This window comes from Mobula hypostoma, chromosome 7 (assembly GCF_963921235.1).
Source record: "Mobula hypostoma chromosome 7, sMobHyp1.1, whole genome shotgun sequence".
Taxonomy (NCBI): domain Eukaryota; kingdom Metazoa; phylum Chordata; class Chondrichthyes; order Myliobatiformes; family Myliobatidae; genus Mobula; species Mobula hypostoma.
The window spans coordinates 186,264,866-186,281,995 of NC_086103.1; the positions used below are offsets into that span (position 1 = coordinate 186,264,866).

The 17,130-nt window shown below is 51.9% G+C and overlaps 1 protein-coding gene across 1 annotated transcript in view; it reads left to right on the forward strand.

Moving 5' to 3' along the window:
• The first annotated feature begins 3,098 nt into the window (after nt 1-3,098).
• Nucleotides 3,099-17,130, forward strand: part of ankrd50l (ankyrin repeat domain 50-like) — a 36,276-nt gene continuing 22,244 nt past the window's right edge. The window contains exon 1 of the mRNA XM_063054778.1: nt 3,099-3,381. The gene's annotated coding sequence lies outside the window, so the exon portion shown is untranslated. The remainder of the gene's footprint in view (nt 3,382-17,130) is intronic.

Consider the following 17,130-nt stretch of genomic DNA (forward strand, 5'->3'; position numbering starts at 1 on the left):
TATACCTCTTACCACCCTGTTATTTGTAAAAAAAAAACACCGACCCCTTCCCTCAATTTTCTTTGCGGGCTGCCCAGCATTCCCCTCGTTGAGTTGATTTGACACAAATGACATTTCACTGGATGTTTTGATGTACATGTAACATAAAGAGCTAATTTCTCAATTTCTCTGTCTCTGCCACATCTGCTCTCAGGATGAGGCTTTTCATTCTGGAACAAAGAAGATTCCTCCTTCTTCAAAGAAAGGGGCTTCCCTTCCTCCCCCATCAATGCTGCCGTCACCCACATCTCTTCCATTTTGTGCACCTCTGCCCTCAGCCCATCCTCCTGCCACGCCACCAGGAATAGGGTTCCTCTTGTCCTCACCTACCACCCCACCAGCCTCCGCATCCAGCACATAATACTCCAAAACTTCTATCATCTCCAATGGGATCCCACCACCTAGCATATCCTTCCCCCCCCGCCCCCAAACTTACTGCTTTTGGCAGGGATTGCTCCCTACACAACTCCCTTGTCCATTCATCCATCCCCACTGATCTCCCTCCTGGCACTTATCCTTGCAGACGGAACAAGTACAACACCTGCCCCTACACCTCCTCCCTCACTATCATTCAGGGCCCAAAACAGTCCTTCCAGGTGAGTTTGCTGTGGTTATTTATTGTATCCGGTGCTCCTGGTGTTGCCTCCTGTATATTGGTGAGTCCTGACATGGATTGGAAGACCACTTAGCCGAGCATCTAATCGCCATCCACTAGATAAAGCAGGATCTCCCAATGGCCACCCATTTTAATTCTACTTCCCATTCCCATTCCAACATGTCTATCTATCCATGGCCTCCTCTACTGTCCTGATGTCGCCACACTCAGGTGGGAGGAACAACACCTTGGATTTAGTTTGGGTAGCCTCCAACCTGATGGCATGGACATCAATTTCTTAAACTTTCCTTCCACAGCTGCCCATGGCAACGAATTCCACAGATTCACCACTCTCTGGCTAAAGAAGTTCCTCTTCCTCTCCATTCTAAAAGGACACCCTCTATTCTGAGGCTGTGTCCTCTGGTCTTAGACTCTCCCACCATAGGAAGCGTCGTCACCACATCCACTCTATCGAGGCCTTTCACCATTCAATAGGTTTCAACGAGATCACTAATCATTCTGAATTCCAGTAAACACAGGCCCCAAGCTATCAAACACTCTTGATATGACAAGCTGTTCAATCCTGGAATCATTGTTGTGAACAAACAAGAAAAAATCTGCAGACTCTGGAAATCGGAGCAACACACACAAAATGCTAGAAGAACTCAGCAGGCCAGGCAGCAACTATGGAGAACAGCACAGTCAATGTTTCGGGCTGAAACCCTTCAGCAGGACTGGAGAAAAAAAGCTGAGGAGTAGATTTGAAAGGTGGAGGGGAGGGGAGAGAGAAACACCAGGTGATGGGTGATACCTGGCGGGGGGGGGGGAAGGAATGAAGCAACAAGCTAGGAAGTTGATTGATGAAAGAGATAGAGAAAAAGGGGGAAGAGCACCAGAAGGAGGCAGAAGGTAGGCAAGGAGATAATGTGAGAAAGGGAAAAGGCGAAGGAGGGGGTGTGGGGGACATTACCGGAAGTTTGAGTAAATCTATATTCATGCCATCAAATTGGAGGTGACTTAAATGGAATATAAGGTGTTGTTCCTTCAACCTAAGTGTAGCCTCATCAGGACAGTGAAGGAGGCCTTGGATAAACATTTCGGAATGGGGAGTAGGAAATGGAATTAAAATGTGTGGCCACTGGGAGATCCCGTTTCTTCTGGCGGATAGAGTGTAGATGCTCGGTGAAGCAGTCTCCCAGTCTACATCAGGTCTCACCGATGTACAGGAGGCCACAGCGGGTACACCGAACAGAGTAAATGATCCCAACAGACTCACAGGTGAAGTGTCACCTCACCTGAAAGAACTGCTTAAGGCCCTGAATGGTAGGTGAGGGAGGAGGTGTAGGGGCAGGTGTAGCACTTGTTTCACGGGTGTCCTTTGAACCCTCTCCAGTCTCAGCAATCCAATGGCCCCCAAAACTGCTCACAATACACCAAGTGAGGCCTCACCAGAGCTTTATAAAGCCTCAACATTACATCCTTGCTTTTATATTCTAGCCTCTTGAAATCAATGCTAACATTGCATTTGCCTTCCTCACCACAAACTTAACCTGCAAATTAACCATTAGGGAATCCCGCAGAAGGGCTCCCTAGTCCCCTTGCATTTCAGATTTTTGTATTTTCTCTCCATTTAGAAAATAGTCAACCCTTTCACTTCTTCTATTTTTTTGTTTATTTTTATTTATTGCTTATCTATCTATTTATTTATTTTTTTCTCAGCTCGGGCTGGTAAAACCTGAGGTACAGGCATAGCCAAGCACGCTCATTTGTCAATTGCTAGGAACTTTCAAACTATTCCAGTGATGTTTAGTATTGTGGCTTTCTGGAGAGTTACATAGATATTACTGCTGTAATTGTTTAATGCTTTTGTGTAGCGACTTTGGGATGACACCAGTTGTAGATATTACTTACTATGTTTTCTTATCTGCATGGCTAGTCTTTTGCACATTGGTGGTTTGCCCATCTTGTGTGTGGTCTTTGAATCTAATGTGTTTCTTTGTATTTACAGTGAATACCTGCAAGGAAACGAAGTTCAGTGTTCTATACAGTGACATATATGTATTTTGATAATAAATTTACTTTTACCTTTGAAACAGTGTCTGATCACCTGAGATCCCACTCAATGGCTCGGGTGTAGCTCTGTCCTGGCGATGCCATACTCTGGGCAGCCCCGTCAAGACAACAGGGCATGAGATACAGGGTTAGGGGCAAATCGCAACTCCGCACTGGGGACAAGGAGCAGCTGTATGCTGGGGATGCTGTGCTACAGTGAGGCTTCATGCTGGGGATAGCGCTTCATCATGCAGCTCCACCATGGGGACTGGGCTCCACGGTGCAGCTCCACCTTGGGGACTGGGCTCCACGGTGCGGCTCCACCTTAGGGACTGGGCTCCACGGTACGGCTCCGCCTTGGGGATGGGACACGATGCGGCTCCGCCTTGGGGTCGGGGCTAAATGGGGCGGATCCACCTTGAGGACGGGGGAATCCACGGTGCGGCTCCGCCCTGGGGACCGGGCTCCACGGTGCGGCTCCGCCCTGGGGACCGCCTCCTACAGGCCGCAGCCCCGTTTCCTGTGGCTCTCGGGTGACCGGCGGAAAGTGTCCCGGAACCGAATATCAGGGCCCGGTCTGGGGCCTCCATCTGTTTCCGTAAGCAGCGGCCAAGCCGGCAGGCCCGAGCCTCGGACTCCCGCACGCCCACAGCCCCGTGGAGGGCTTCCCCGCTGCAGTGGCACCGCTCCTGCAGGTGAGAAGGGAGTGGAGCAAGGCTGAGGGTGTGGTAGGGGAGAGAGAGATTCGTTTTCTTGCCCCTCCGGGATAAGGAGTGTTCGTGGGAGGGGGAACTCCAGGAGTAAGGAGGGCTCAGGAGGGAATTCCGGGGGTAAGGAGGGGTCAGGGTGAAGGGAACTCTTGGGGTAAGGACGTTTCAGGAGGGAACTCCAGGGGTAAGGAGGGTTCAGGGTGGAGGGAATTCTGGGGGTAAGGAGGGTCCACGGTGGAGGGAACTGTGGGTAAGGAGGGTTCAGGGTGGAGGGAACTCTTGGGGTAAGGAGGGTTCAGGTGGGGACTCTGGGGGGTAAGGATGGTTCAGGGTGGAGGGGACTCAGGGGATAAGGAGGGGCCACAGTGGAGGGAACTCTGGGGATAAGTAGGGTTCAGGGTGGAGGGAACTCTGGGGTAAGGAGGGTTCAGGAGGGAACTCCAGGGGTAAGGAGGGTTCAGGGTGGAGGGAATTCTGGGGGTAAGAAGGGTCCACGGTGGAAGGAACTCTGTGGGTAAGGAGGGGTCAGGGTGGAGGGAACTCTGTGGGTAAGGAGGGTTCAGGGTGGAGGGAACTCTGGGGGTAAGGAGGGTTCAGGGTGGAGGGAACTCTGTGGGTAAGGAGGGTTCAGGGTGGAGGGAACTCTGGGGATAAGGAGGGTTCAGGGTGGAGGGAACTCTGGGGTAAGGAGGGGTCAGGGTGGAGGGAATTCTGGGGATAAGGAGGGGCCACAGTGGAGGGAACTGGGGATAAGGAGGGTTCAGGGTGGAGGGAATTCTGGGGGTAAGGAGGGTCCACGGTGGAGGGAACTGTGGGTAAGGAGGGTTCAGGGTGGAGGGAACTCTGGGGGTAAGGAGGGTTCAGGAGGGGACTCTGGGGGGTAAGGATGGTTCAGGGTGGAGGGGACTCAGGGGATAAGGAGGGGCCACAGTGGAGGGAACTCTGGGGATAAGTAGGGTTCAGGGTGGAGGGAACTCTGGGGTAAGGAGGGTTCAGGAGGGAACTCCAGGGGTAAGGAGGGTTCAGGGTGGAGGGAATTCTGGGGGTAAGAAGGGTCCACGGTGGAAGGAACTCTGTGGGTAAGGAGGGGTCAGGGTGGAGGGAACTCTGTGGGTAAGGAGGGTTCAGGGTGGAGGGAACTCTGGGGGTAAGGAGGGTTCAGGGTGGAGGGAACTCTGTGGGTAAGGAGGGTTCAGGGTGGAGGGAACTCTGGGGATAAGGAGGGTTCAGGGTGGAGGGAACTCTGGGGTAAGGAGGGGTCAGGGTGGAGGGAATTCTGGGGATAAGGAGGGGCCACAGTGGAGGGAACTGGGGATAAGGAGGGTTCAGGGTGGAGGGAATTCTGGGGGTAAGGAGGGTCCACGGTGGAGGGAACTGTGGGTAAGGAGGGTTCAGGGTGGAGGGAACTCTGGGGGTAAGGAGGGTTCAGGGTGGAGGGGACCCTGGGGTAAGAAGGGGTCAGGGTGGAGGGAATTCTGGGAATAAGGAGGGTCCACGGTGGAGGGAACTGTGGGTAAGGAGGGTTCAGGGTGGAGGGAACTCTGGGGGTAAGGAGGGTTCAGGGTGGAGGGAACTCTGTGGGAGAGGAGGGTTCAGGGTGGAGAGAACTCTGTGGGTAAGGAGGGTTCAGGGTGGAGGGGACCCTGGGGTAAGGAGGGGTCAGGGTGGAGGGAATTCTGGGGGTAAGGAGGGTCCACGGTGGAGGGAACTGTGGGTAAGGAGGGTCCACAGCGGAGGGAACTGTGGGTAAGGAGGGTTCAGGGTGGAGGGAACTCTGGGGGTAAGGAGGGTTCATGGTGGAGGGGACTCAGGGGATAAGGAGGGGCCACGGTGGAGGGAACTGTGGGTAAGGAGGGGTCAGGGTGGAGGGAACTCTGTGGGTAAGGAGGGTTCAGGGTGGAGGGTCCCTGGTGTAAGGAGTGTCAGGGTGGAGGGAATTCTGGGGGTAAGGAGGGTTCAGGGTGGAGGGAACTCTGTGGGTAAGGAGGGTTCAGGGTGGAGGGGACCCTGGGGTAAGGAGGGGTCAGGGTGGAGGGAATTCTGGGGGTAAGGAGGGTCCACGGTGGAGGGAACTGTGGGTGAGAGGGGTCAGGGTGGAGGGAACTCTGTGGGTAAGGAGGGTTCAGGGTGGAGGGGACCCTGGGGTAAGGAGGGGTCAGGGTGGAGGGAATTCTGGGGGTAAGGAGGGTTCAGGGTGGAGGGAATTCTGGGGGTAAGGAGGGTCCAGATCGGAGGGAACTGTAGGTAAGGCGGGTTCAGGGTGGAGGGAACTCTGGGGGTAAGGAGGGTTCAGGGTAGAGGGAACTCTGTGGGTAAGGAGGGTTCAGGGTGGAGGGAACTGTGGGTAAGGAGGGTTCAGGGTGGAGGGAATTCTGGGGGTAAGGAGGGTTCAGGAGGAGACTCTGGGGGGTAAGGAGGGTTCAGGGTGGAGGGGACTCAGGGGATAAGGAGGGGCCACAGTGGAGGGAACTCTGGGGTAAGGAGGGGTCAGATTGGAGGGAACTGTGGGTAAGGAGGGTTCAGGGTGGAGGGAATTCTGGGGGTAAGGAGGGTTCAGGGTGGAGGGAATTCTGGGGGTAAGAAGGGTCCACGGTGGAAGGAACTCTGTGGGTAAGGAGGGTTCAGGGTGGAGAGAACTCTGGGGGTAAGGAGGGTTCAGGGTGGAGGGAACTCTGTGGGTAAGGAGGGTTCAGGTGGAGAGAACTCTGTGGGTAAGGAGGGTTAGGGTGGAGGGGACCCTGGGGTAAGGAGGGGTCAGGGTGGAGGGAATTCTGGGGGTAAGGAGGGTCCACAGTGGAGGGAACTGTGGGTAAGGAGGGTTCAGGGTGGAGGGAACTCTGGGGGTAAGGAGGGTTCAGGAGGGGACTCTGGGGGGTAAGGAGGGTTCATGGTGGAGGGGACTCAGGGGATAAGGAGGGGCCACAGTGGAGGGAACTGGGGATAAGGAGGGGTCAGGGTGGAGGGAATTCTGGGGGTAAGGAGGGTCCACGGTGGAGGGAACTGTGGGTAAGGAGGGGTCAGGGTGGAGGGAATTCTGGGGGTAAGGAGGGTCCACGGTGGAGGGAACTGTGGGTAAGGAGGGTTCAGGGTGGAGGGAACTCTGGGGGTAAGGAGGGTTCAGGAGGGGACTCTGGGGGGTAAGGATGGTTCAGGGTGGAGGGGACTCAGGGGATAAGGAGGGGCCACAGTGGAGGGAACTCTGGGGATAAGTAGGGTTCAGGGTGGAGGGAACTCTGGGGTAAGGAGGGTTCAGGAGGGAACTCCAGGGGTAAGGAGGGTTCAGGGTGGAGGGAATTCTGGGGGTAAGAAGGGTCCACGGTGGAAGGAACTCTGTGGGTAAGGAGGGGTCAGGGTGGAGGGAACTCTGTGGGTAAGGAGGGTTCAGGGTGGAGGGAACTCTGGGGGTAAGGAGGGTTCAGGGTGGAGGGAACTCTGTGGGTAAGGAGGGTTCAGGGTGGAGGGTCCCTGGTGTAAGGAGTGTCAGGGTGGAGGGAATTCTGGGGGTAAGGAGGGTTCAGGGTGGAGGGAACTCTGTGGGTAAGGAGGGTTCAGGGTGGAGGGGACCCTGGGGTAAGGAGGGGTCAGGGTGGAGGGAATTCTGGGGGTAAGGAGGGTCCACGGTGGAGGGAACTGTGGGTGAGAGGGGTCAGGGTGGAGGGAACTCTGTGGGTAAGGAGGGTTCAGGGTGGAGGGGACCCTGGGGTAAGGAGGGGTCAGGGTGGAGGGAATTCTGGGGGTAAGGAGGGTTCAGGGTGGAGGGAATTCTGGGGGTAAGGAGGGTCCAGATCGGAGGGAACTGTAGGTAAGGCGGGTTCAGGGTGGAGGGAACTCTGGGGGTAAGGAGGGTTCAGGGTAGAGGGAACTCTGTGGGTAAGGAGGGTTCAGGGTGGAGGGAACTGTGGGTAAGGAGGGTTCAGGGTGGAGGGAATTCTGGGGGTAAGGAGGGTTCAGGAGGAGACTCTGGGGGGTAAGGAGGGTTCAGGGTGGAGGGGACTCAGGGGATAAGGAGGGGCCACAGTGGAGGGAACTCTGGGGTAAGGAGGGGTCAGATTGGAGGGAACTGTGGGTAAGGAGGGTTCAGGGTGGAGGGAATTCTGGGGGTAAGGAGGGTTCAGGGTGGAGGGAATTCTGGGGGTAAGAAGGGTCCACGGTGGAAGGAACTCTGTGGGTAAGGAGGGTTCAGGGTGGAGAGAACTCTGGGGGTAAGGAGGGTTCAGGGTGGAGGGAACTCTGTGGGTAAGGAGGGTTCAGGTGGAGAGAACTCTGTGGGTAAGGAGGGTTAGGGTGGAGGGGACCCTGGGGTAAGGAGGGGTCAGGGTGGAGGGAATTCTGGGGGTAAGGAGGGTCCACAGTGGAGGGAACTGTGGGTAAGGAGGGTTCAGGGTGGAGGGAACTCTGGGGGTAAGGAGGGTTCAGGAGGGGACTCTGGGGGGTAAGGAGGGTTCATGGTGGAGGGGACTCAGGGGATAAGGAGGGGCCACAGTGGAGGGAACTGGGGATAAGGAGGGGTCAGGGTGGAGGGAATTCTGGGGGTAAGGAGGGTCCACGGTGGAGGGAACTGTGGGTAAGGAGGGGTCAGGGTGGAGGGAACTCTGTGGGTAAGGAGGGTTCAGGGTGGAGGGGACCCTGGTGTAAGGAGGGTCAGGGTGGAGGGAATTCTGGGGGTAAGGAGGGTTCAGGGTGGAGGGAACTGTGGGTGAGAGGGGTCAGGGTGGAGGGAACTCTGTGGGTAAGGAGGGTTCAGGGTGGAGGGGACCCTGGGGTAAGGAGGGGTCAGGGTGGAGGGAATTCTGTGGGTAAGGAGGGTCCAGATTGGAGGGAACTGTGGGTAAGGAAGGTTCAGGGTGGAGGGAACTCTGGGGGTAAGGAGGGTCCACGGTGGAGGGAACTCTGTGGGTAAGGAGGGTTCAGGGTGGAGGGAACTCTGGGGGTAAGGAGGGTCCACGGTGGAGGGAACTCTGTGGGTAAGGAGGGTTCAGGGTGGAGGGGACCCTGGGGTAAGGAGGGGTCAGGGTGGAGGGAATTCTGGGGGTAAGGAGGGTTCAGGGTGGAGGGAATTCTGGGGGTAAGGAGGGTCCAGATTGGAGGGAACTGTGGGTAAGGCGGGTTCAGGGTGGAGGGAACTCTGTGGGTAAGGAGGGTTCAGGGTGGAGGGAATTCTGGGGGTAAGGAGGGTTCAGGAGGGGACTCTGGGGGGTAAGGAGGGTTCAGGGTGGAGGGGACTCAGGGGATAAGGAGGGGCCACAGTGGAGAGAACTCTGGGGATAAGGAGGGTTCAGGGTGGAGGGAACTCTGGGGGTAAGGAGGGTCCACGGTGGAGGGAACTGTGGGTAAGAAGGGTTCAGGGTGGAGGGAACTCTGGGGGTAAGGAGGGTTCAGGGTGGAGGGGACCCTGGGGTAAGAAGGGGTCAGGGTGGAGGGAATTCTGGGAATAAGGAGGGTCCGCGGTGGAGGGAACTGTGGGTAAGGAGGGTTCAGGGTGGAGGGAACTCTGTGGGTAAGGAGGGTTCAGGGTGGAGAGAACTCTGTGGGTAAGGAGGGTTCAGGGTGGAGGGGACCCTGGGGTAATGAGGGGTCAGGGTGGAGGGAATTCTGGGGGTAAGGAGGGTCCACGGTGGAGGGAACTGTGGGTAAGGAGGGTCCACGGTGGAGGGAACTGTGGGTAAGGAGGGTTCAGGGTGGAGGGAACTCTGGGGGTAAGGAGGGTTCAGGAGGGGACTCTGGGGGGTAAGGAGGGTTCAGGGTGGAGGGAATTCTGGGGGTAAGGAGGTTTCAGTGTGGAGGGAACTGTGGGTAAGGAGGGTTCAGATTGGAGGGAACTGTGGGTAAGGAGGGTTCAGGGTGGAGGGAATTCTGTGGGTAAGGAGGGTCCAGATTGGAAGGAACTGTGGGTAAGGAGGGTTCAGGGTGGAGGGGACCCTGGGGTAAGGAGGGTCCAGATTGGAGGGAACTCTGGGTTAAAGAGTGTTCAGGGTAAGAGAGTGACTCTGAGGCGTAAGGTGGATTGGGGGGGGTGGAGAGATAGAAAGAGGCCCCGGGGATAAGGAGGGTTTAAGGGGGAGAGAGAGTGACCCCGCAGTGTGGCGGTTAGTGTTCTCGATCACTGATCGGATTTCAATTCTCTCTGGGAATGCGTGGTGCTCCAGTTTCCCTCCACTTTCCAAAGTCGTACAGGTTAGGGTTAGACAGTTGTGGGCATGCTATGTTGGCACTGGAAGCATGGCGACATTTTGTGGGCTGCCCAGCATTCCCCTGGTTGAGTTAATTTGACACAATGGACATTTCACTGTATGTTTCTATGTACATGTGGCAACTAAAGCTCATCTTTCTTTTCTTCCACTTGATGGGCCTGGCCAGAATAGCAGTTCAGCACGGATATTTTGAGTATTGAATACTCTGGATACATTGGATGTGCTGAGGATGTTTCCCGTGATAGGGGAGTCTAGGACCAGAGGACACAAGCTCAGGATGGAGCGATATCTGTTTAGAACAGAGATGAGGAGGGATTGCTTTAGCCACATGGTGGTGAATCTGTGGAATTCATTGCTGCAGATGGCTTTGGAGGCCGAGTCATTGGGTATATTTAAAGTGGAGGTTCAGAGGTTCTTGATTATTTGGGGTATTAAAGGTTATGGGGAGAAGGCAGGAGAATGGTGTTGAGAGGAATGGTGGCGGAGACTTGATGGGCTGAATGGCCATCTGCTCCTATGTCTTATTGTCCAGATGGGCCGAAGGACCTGTTCCTGAGCTCTGTGACTCTGACCCTAACTATTGCAATAGAAATCTCTCTCACTTTGCTGACCTGCAGCAGATACAAGCCGTTTCTCATCAGCCATCCAGCCCTGGTGTAATAAACCATCTCTGAACTGCTCCCACCTCACTAAAATCCTAAAGGGAAGGCAGCCAATGCTGTACAACTGACTCCAGATGTGGTGTTTGCAAAACCCTGCAGAGCTGAAACGTATTAGTTTATCATTGCCGTGTGTACTGAGAAACAGTGACTTTTTACAAATGACTTGGATGTGGAAGGGTGGAAGGGTGGGTTAATAAATTTGCAGATGACACAAAAGTTGGTGGTGCTAGAGGGTTGTCGTGGTTACAACGGGACGTTGACAGGACGCAGAGCTGGGCTGAGAAGTGGCAGATGGAGTTCAACCTGGAAAAGTGTGAAGTGATTCACTTTGGGTGGTCAAACTTGAAGACAGAATACAGGATTAATGACAAGATCCTTAGTGGTTTGGAGGGACAGAGGGATCTTGGGGTGCACATTCATAGATCCTGCAAAGTTGCCGTGCACGTTGATAAGGTGGTTGTGAAAGTGTGTGGTGTGCTGGCCTTTATTAGTTGGGGGACTGAGTTCAAGAGCCACGAGGTAATGTTGCAGCTCTATAAAACCCCGGTTATAGCACACATGGAGAACTATGTTCAGTTCTAGTCACCTCATTGTAGGAAGGATGTGGAAGCTTTCGAGAGGGTGCAGAGGAGATTCACCACGATGCTGCCTGGTTAAACAGAATGTCTTATGAGGATGGGTGGAGTGAGCCAGGGCTTTTCTCTCTGGAGGGAAGGAGGATGAGAGGTAACTTGATAGAGGTGTGTAAAATGATAAGAGGCATAGATTGAGTGGACAGTCAGAGACCTGTCCCAGCATGGAAATGGTTAATACAAGTGGACATAATATTAAGGTGATTGGGGGAAGTATAGGGGATGTCAGAGGTATATTTTACGTGGAGGGTGTGCCAAGGGTGGTGGTAGAGGAAGATACACATGTAAACTGCCAACAAAACAACATCCCTCCGGACTAAGGTGCACAGCACAGTACGTACAATTCACACACAACACAAAGTAACTCAAAGAAATTGACAAATAAAATATATTCCAGAAGATTGACATTGAGTGTGAGGTGTATGTGCAACACAGTACAACGCTGCTGGCGGTTCATAGGTGATGAGACCTGGGCGGTGGCCGGGAGTTCAGTAGTCATGGCCTGGGGGAAGAAGCTGTTTCCCATTCTAACACTTCTTGTCCTAATACTATGGTACCTCCCGCCTGATTGGTGGGGGTCATAGAGATTGTGGAACGGATGGGAGAGATCATTGACAATGCTACGCAGCGCTACTGATAAATACCTGAGATGGGTGTGAGAGAGAACTCTTAGCAGCCCTTGCCTGAATAACAGAGTGTGTCTTATGAGGATAGGTTGAGCGGGCTAGGGCTTTTCTCTTTGGAGCGAAGGAGGATGAGAGGTGACTTGATAAAAGACTTGCTTTTGTAGGGTCTTGCAGTCAGATGTCTTGCAAATCCCATACCAGACGGTAATGCAGCTGATCAGGACCCTTGATGGTGCTTCTGTAAGAATTGTTTAGAAAGGTGGGGTGAGGGGTGGAGCCTAGCCTGTGCAGGGCCTCAGTCTCCTCAGCAAGAGGAGATGCTGCTGTGTTTTCTTGACTAAAAAGGTGATGTTGAGGGACTAGGTGAGATTGTCCATTTTCTGCACTCCCAGAAACTTGGTGCTCCTGCCTCTCTCCACGGAGGAGCCGTTTCTGTGCAGTGAGGAGTGGTCTGCCTGCACCTTCCTTAGCAAGGTCTAAGAGACCCTTAGACAGGCACATGGGTGATTGAAGATGTGAGAGGGAAGGGGTAGATTGATCTTAGATTAGAGTAGGTGTAAAGCTTGGATGATGTCGTGTGCTGAAAGGCTGGTACAGGGCTGGAACATTTTATATGTACTGAGATACAGTGAAGAGCTTCATATGACACACATTTTAATTCCACGTCCCATTCCCATTCTGACATGTCAATCCACGGCCTCCTCTAGATGAAGCCACACTCAGGTTGGAGGAACAACACCTTATATTCCATCTGGGTAGCCTCCAACCTGATGGCATGAACAATAATTTCTCTAACTTCTGTTAATGCCCCTCTTCCCCTTCTTACCCCATCCCTTATTTATTTATTTACTTATTTAATCGTTCGTTCGTTCCCCCCTTTTTTTCTCTCTCTGTCCCTCTCACAATAACTCCTTGCCTGCTCTCCATCTTCCTCTGGGCTCCCCTCCCCCTTTCTTTATCCGTAGGCCTCCCGTACCATGTTACTCCCCCTTCTCCAGCCTCTTATCCCTTTTTCCAATCAACTTTCCAGCTCTTAGCTTCATCCCTCCCCTTCCTGTCATTTCAGATCTCTCCCTTCCCCCTCCCACTTTCAAATCTCTTGCTATCTCTTCTTTCAGTTAGTCCTGACGAAGGGTCTCGGCCTGAAACGTTGACTGTACCTCTTCCTAGAGATGCTGCCTGGCTTGCTGTGTTCCACCAGCATTTTGTGTGTGTTGCTTGAATTTCCAGCATCTGCAGATTTCCTCGTGTTTACAGTGAAGAACTTTTGTTTGTGTACCATCCAGACAGACAAAAAGTAAAATGTGTTGCAGTTACAGAGAATTAGAATCCGGTTAAATTTGCCGGCATGTGTCGTGACATTTGTTAACTTTGCAGCAGCAGTTCAATGCAATAAATAATAATAGAGACAAAATAAACTGTGAATAATAATAAGTATATTTATTAAATAGTTAAATAAGTCATGCAAAAAAAAAAGAAATTAAAAATAGTGAGGTAGTGTTCATGGGTTCAATGTCCATTCAGAAATCAGATAGCAGAGAGGAAGAGGCTGTTCCTGAATTGCAGAGTGTGTGTCTTCAGGCTTCTGTATCTCCTCCCTGATGGTAGCAATGAGAAGGGGGCATGTCCTGGGTGATGGGGGTCCTTAATGATGGGTGTTGCCTTGTTGAGGCATCGCTCCTTGAAGATTGCCTGGATACTATGGAGGCTGGTACCCATGACGAAGCGGACTAATTTTACCACTGTCTGCAGCTTACTTCGATCCTGGGCTATAGCTCCCTACCCCTGCACACCAGACGGTGACACAACCAGTCAGAACGCTCACCACGGTGCCTATGTAGAAATTTGTGAGTGTTTTTGGTGACATACTGAATCCAGTCAAACTCTTAATGAAATAGAGCTGCTGTCCTCTCTACTTTATAGCTGCATTGATATGTTCTGTCCTGGTTAGGTCCCAGACATCCTGACACCCAGGAACATGAAATTGTTCACTCTCTCCACTTCTGATCCCTCTATGAGAACTGGTGTGTCTTCCCTCATCTTACCCTTTCTGAAGTCCACGATCAGTTCCTTGGTTCTTTGCAAGGAGCACAACAAGGTAAATTGGGAGATCAGGAATTTACAGTTTAGCTTCTGAGAGATGCATTCAAGAGTTTGAAAAGAGCAGGATCGAAACTGTCCTTGAGCTCGGCGGGACGGGCTGTCAAGCCAGTCATTCTTTCTTCTCCCCTCTTCCTTTGGGCAAAAGATAGAAAAGCTTTCGTAACTGATTTGTGAAAACTCAGCCAGCTCCACCACGGGTACTGGCCTCCCCACCATCCAGGACGTCTTCAAGAAGCAATGCCACAAAGAGCAGTATCCGTCATTACGGACCCCCATCGCCCAGGCGGTGCCCTCTTCTCAGCTACCATCAGGGAGGAGGTACAGGAGCCTGAAGATCCAACGTTTCAGTGACAGCTTCTTCCCCTCTGCCATCGAATTTCTGAACGGACACTGAAACCAAGAACACTACCTCACTACTTCTTTGCACTATTTATTTAATTTAATGTTTTTAATATACATGTACTTACTGTAATTTAGTTTTAATTATGTATTGTAATGTATTGCTGTCACAAAACAAAAATTTCACAACATTTGCCGGTGATATTAAGCCTGATCCCAAGTTTGACCTGCTGACTTATCTCATCCCTTCACCCCGTTGGGGCAGAGGCCAGCAGCTCACCAGTCCTCTGTGCTGGGACAGTCCTTCACATTGTCCCCAGGTGGAGCCCATCTTCTTGGTGAATCCTTCCTCTCCCAGGGACGGGGTCTTTGGAGCTTCTGTTGGTGTTTCTGTCGCTCTGGGTTTTTACGGGATGGGGTTGCCAACCCCATGTACAACCCTCCTCCTCTCACAGCCGGGCTTGGGACGGTCTTCGGCAGAGTTTAATCGACTCTTCACTTTCAACCAACCAATGTCATCCGTGCCGGCCCACTCCCTTCTACACTAGCTGGCACACCATCAATTCCTTCCGGAAAGCTAAGTTCACCTTTATCCACACCACATGCTATTTCTTCAAAGTACTCCAATTAAACGCTTAAACATACTTCCCCCTTGACTTTTTCAATGAGTCCTTGCTATGGTTTCTTAAATAATAACAGTTATCATTCCCCCAGCCCCAGCCAGTGTTGAACTCACTGGCTGCTCTTTCCTGTTTCCCACTGACCACTGTTGAACTCATTGGCCCCTGCTTTTTCCTGCTTGCTCCGTTCCTTTCTGTTGCTGTTGTCCAATTAATGGAACCAGCTTCCACTTCGGGGAATTTTGCATTGAGGATGGGGACTGGGTGTAGCTGCTGACATTAAATTGAACATAGAGCATTACAGCACAGTGCAGGGCCTTTGGCCCATGATGTTGGGCAAACCTTTGAACTTTCTCTAAGGTCAATCTAACCCTTCCGTCCATTTTTCTATCACCATATATCTATCTAAGAGTCTTTTAAAAGTCCCTAATGTATCTGCCTCTACCACCACCCCTGGCCACACAGACCCAGCAGTCTCTGTGTAAACCCTCTGACACCTCCCTATCCTCAGGCCTTCCTCTGATTACCTTAGAGTGGTGCCCTCTGGCATTAGGCATTTGTAAAAGCAAATTGTGCAGAGTCCACGGAGGGATATAGATAGGTGTAATGAGAGGTCAAGAATCTAGCAAACAGAGTACAGAGTCATCCACTTGGAAGGAAAGATAGGAGATTAGTTTATTCTTTAAACGATGAAAGATTGCAGCACGCTGTTGTGCAGAGGGACTCAGGATTGCTGGTGTGTACAGACAGCATCTGAATCATCTTCACATTCCACTGCATTGAATAAGCTACCGACTCCCATCGCATGCTCCCAGATCAGGATTTGTATGGACTAGACACAGAGTAACTCCCTCCCAATCTACAGGATACACACTCACAGGGCTGGGTCTGCAGGTACAGAGTAAAGCTCCCTCCCCTCTCTACAGTCACCCACTCCCAGGGCAGGGACAACACAGGGTAGATATGGAGTTAAGCTTCTTGCTTGTTAGGTCACAGAATGTCTAATACATGGCAGTTCAAAGTTCAAAGCAAAGTTATTATCGCAGTATATTTATGTCACCACAAACTACCCTGAGATTCATTTTCTTGTGGGCATTCACAGTAAATACAAGAAAAACAATCGGATCAATGAAAGACCACAAACAACGTGCAAATACAAAAGGAAAGAAAGGAGATAATGATAAATAGGCAATGAATATTGAGGACATGTGGTGAGGAGTCCCCGAAAATAAGTGGATAGACTGTGGGAACATTTCAGTGATGGGGTGAGTGAGAAGAGGGTGTTTTCCCTCTGCCTGGCTTGGCTGATTCATTTACTGTGGTGAGGTGTGTGCTCACCTCGCCCTGCCCCGTTCTCAGTCAGACCCGTGCTACTGCACAGACAAGCACAGGCACATGACAGAGATTCAGACGGCATTTTCTTTCAACTGTTAAAACCTTTACCGGAAATACCAAATTTATTCCATGTGATCAAAGTCACAGAATTTCAACTTCCCTTCTGTTGAGTTGGGTCCTTTAAAGTCACAGAGTTCTACAGCACTGAGACAGGCCCTTCAGCCCATCTAGCCTGTGCCAAGCCCATTCTACCTAGCCCCATCGTCCTGCTGCCAGACCATAGCCCCCCACACCCCTCTCATCCATGTACCTATCCAAGCTTCTCTCACATGCTGAAATCGAACCCACATCCACCACACTTGTTCCACAGTCTCACCACCCTCTGAGTGAAGAAGTTTCCCCTCAGGTTCCCCTTAAACATTTCACCTTTCACCCTTAACTCATGACCTCTAGTTCTAGTCCCACCCAAACTCAGCGAAAAATGCTTGCTTGCATTTACCCTATCACTTGAATTCTCACTGAAGACCTCTGGCCCAGAGATGGAAATGCACAGCTAATCCTCGCACTGAATGGCTGGAAGGTGCAGAGTCGTCTGTCAGAGGCTGGAGCAGTTGTTTCCCTCACCCTCCACAGTCCTCACATGTTTGTTCGTTTTCTCTCCCTGTCTCCCTCTCTCCTTCCACTCCCTCACCAGAATCACCAGACTCAAAAAGAATTACTTTCCCCAAGCAGTACGGCTGATCAACACCTCCACCACCACTACTTTATCAGTTCCTGTTAGAGTCACCATTTGTACAGACACTCCTCTGCCTAGAGTCACTTTATGGATATACTATCAATCCAGATATGTAAGTTATGTTATGTACTTAAATTTATTGCTTTTTTATTATTGCGTACTTTATCTTTTTTTTGTGCTGCATCAGATCTGGAGTTACAATTATTTTGTTCTCCTTTACACTTGTGTACTGGAAATGATTAAACAATCTCTCTCTCTCCCCCCATTCTCCCTCCCTCCCTCTCTCTCTCATTCTCTCTCTCTCTCTCTCATTCTCTCTTTCTCATTCTCTCTCATTCTCTTTCTTTCTCTCATTCTCTCTTTCTCATTCTCTCTCTCTCTCATTCTCCCCCTCTTTCATTCTCCCCCTCTCTCATTCTCTCTCTCTTTCTCTCTCTCTCATTCTGTCTCTCTCTCTCTCTCTCATTCTCTCTCTCTCTCCCCCTCTCTC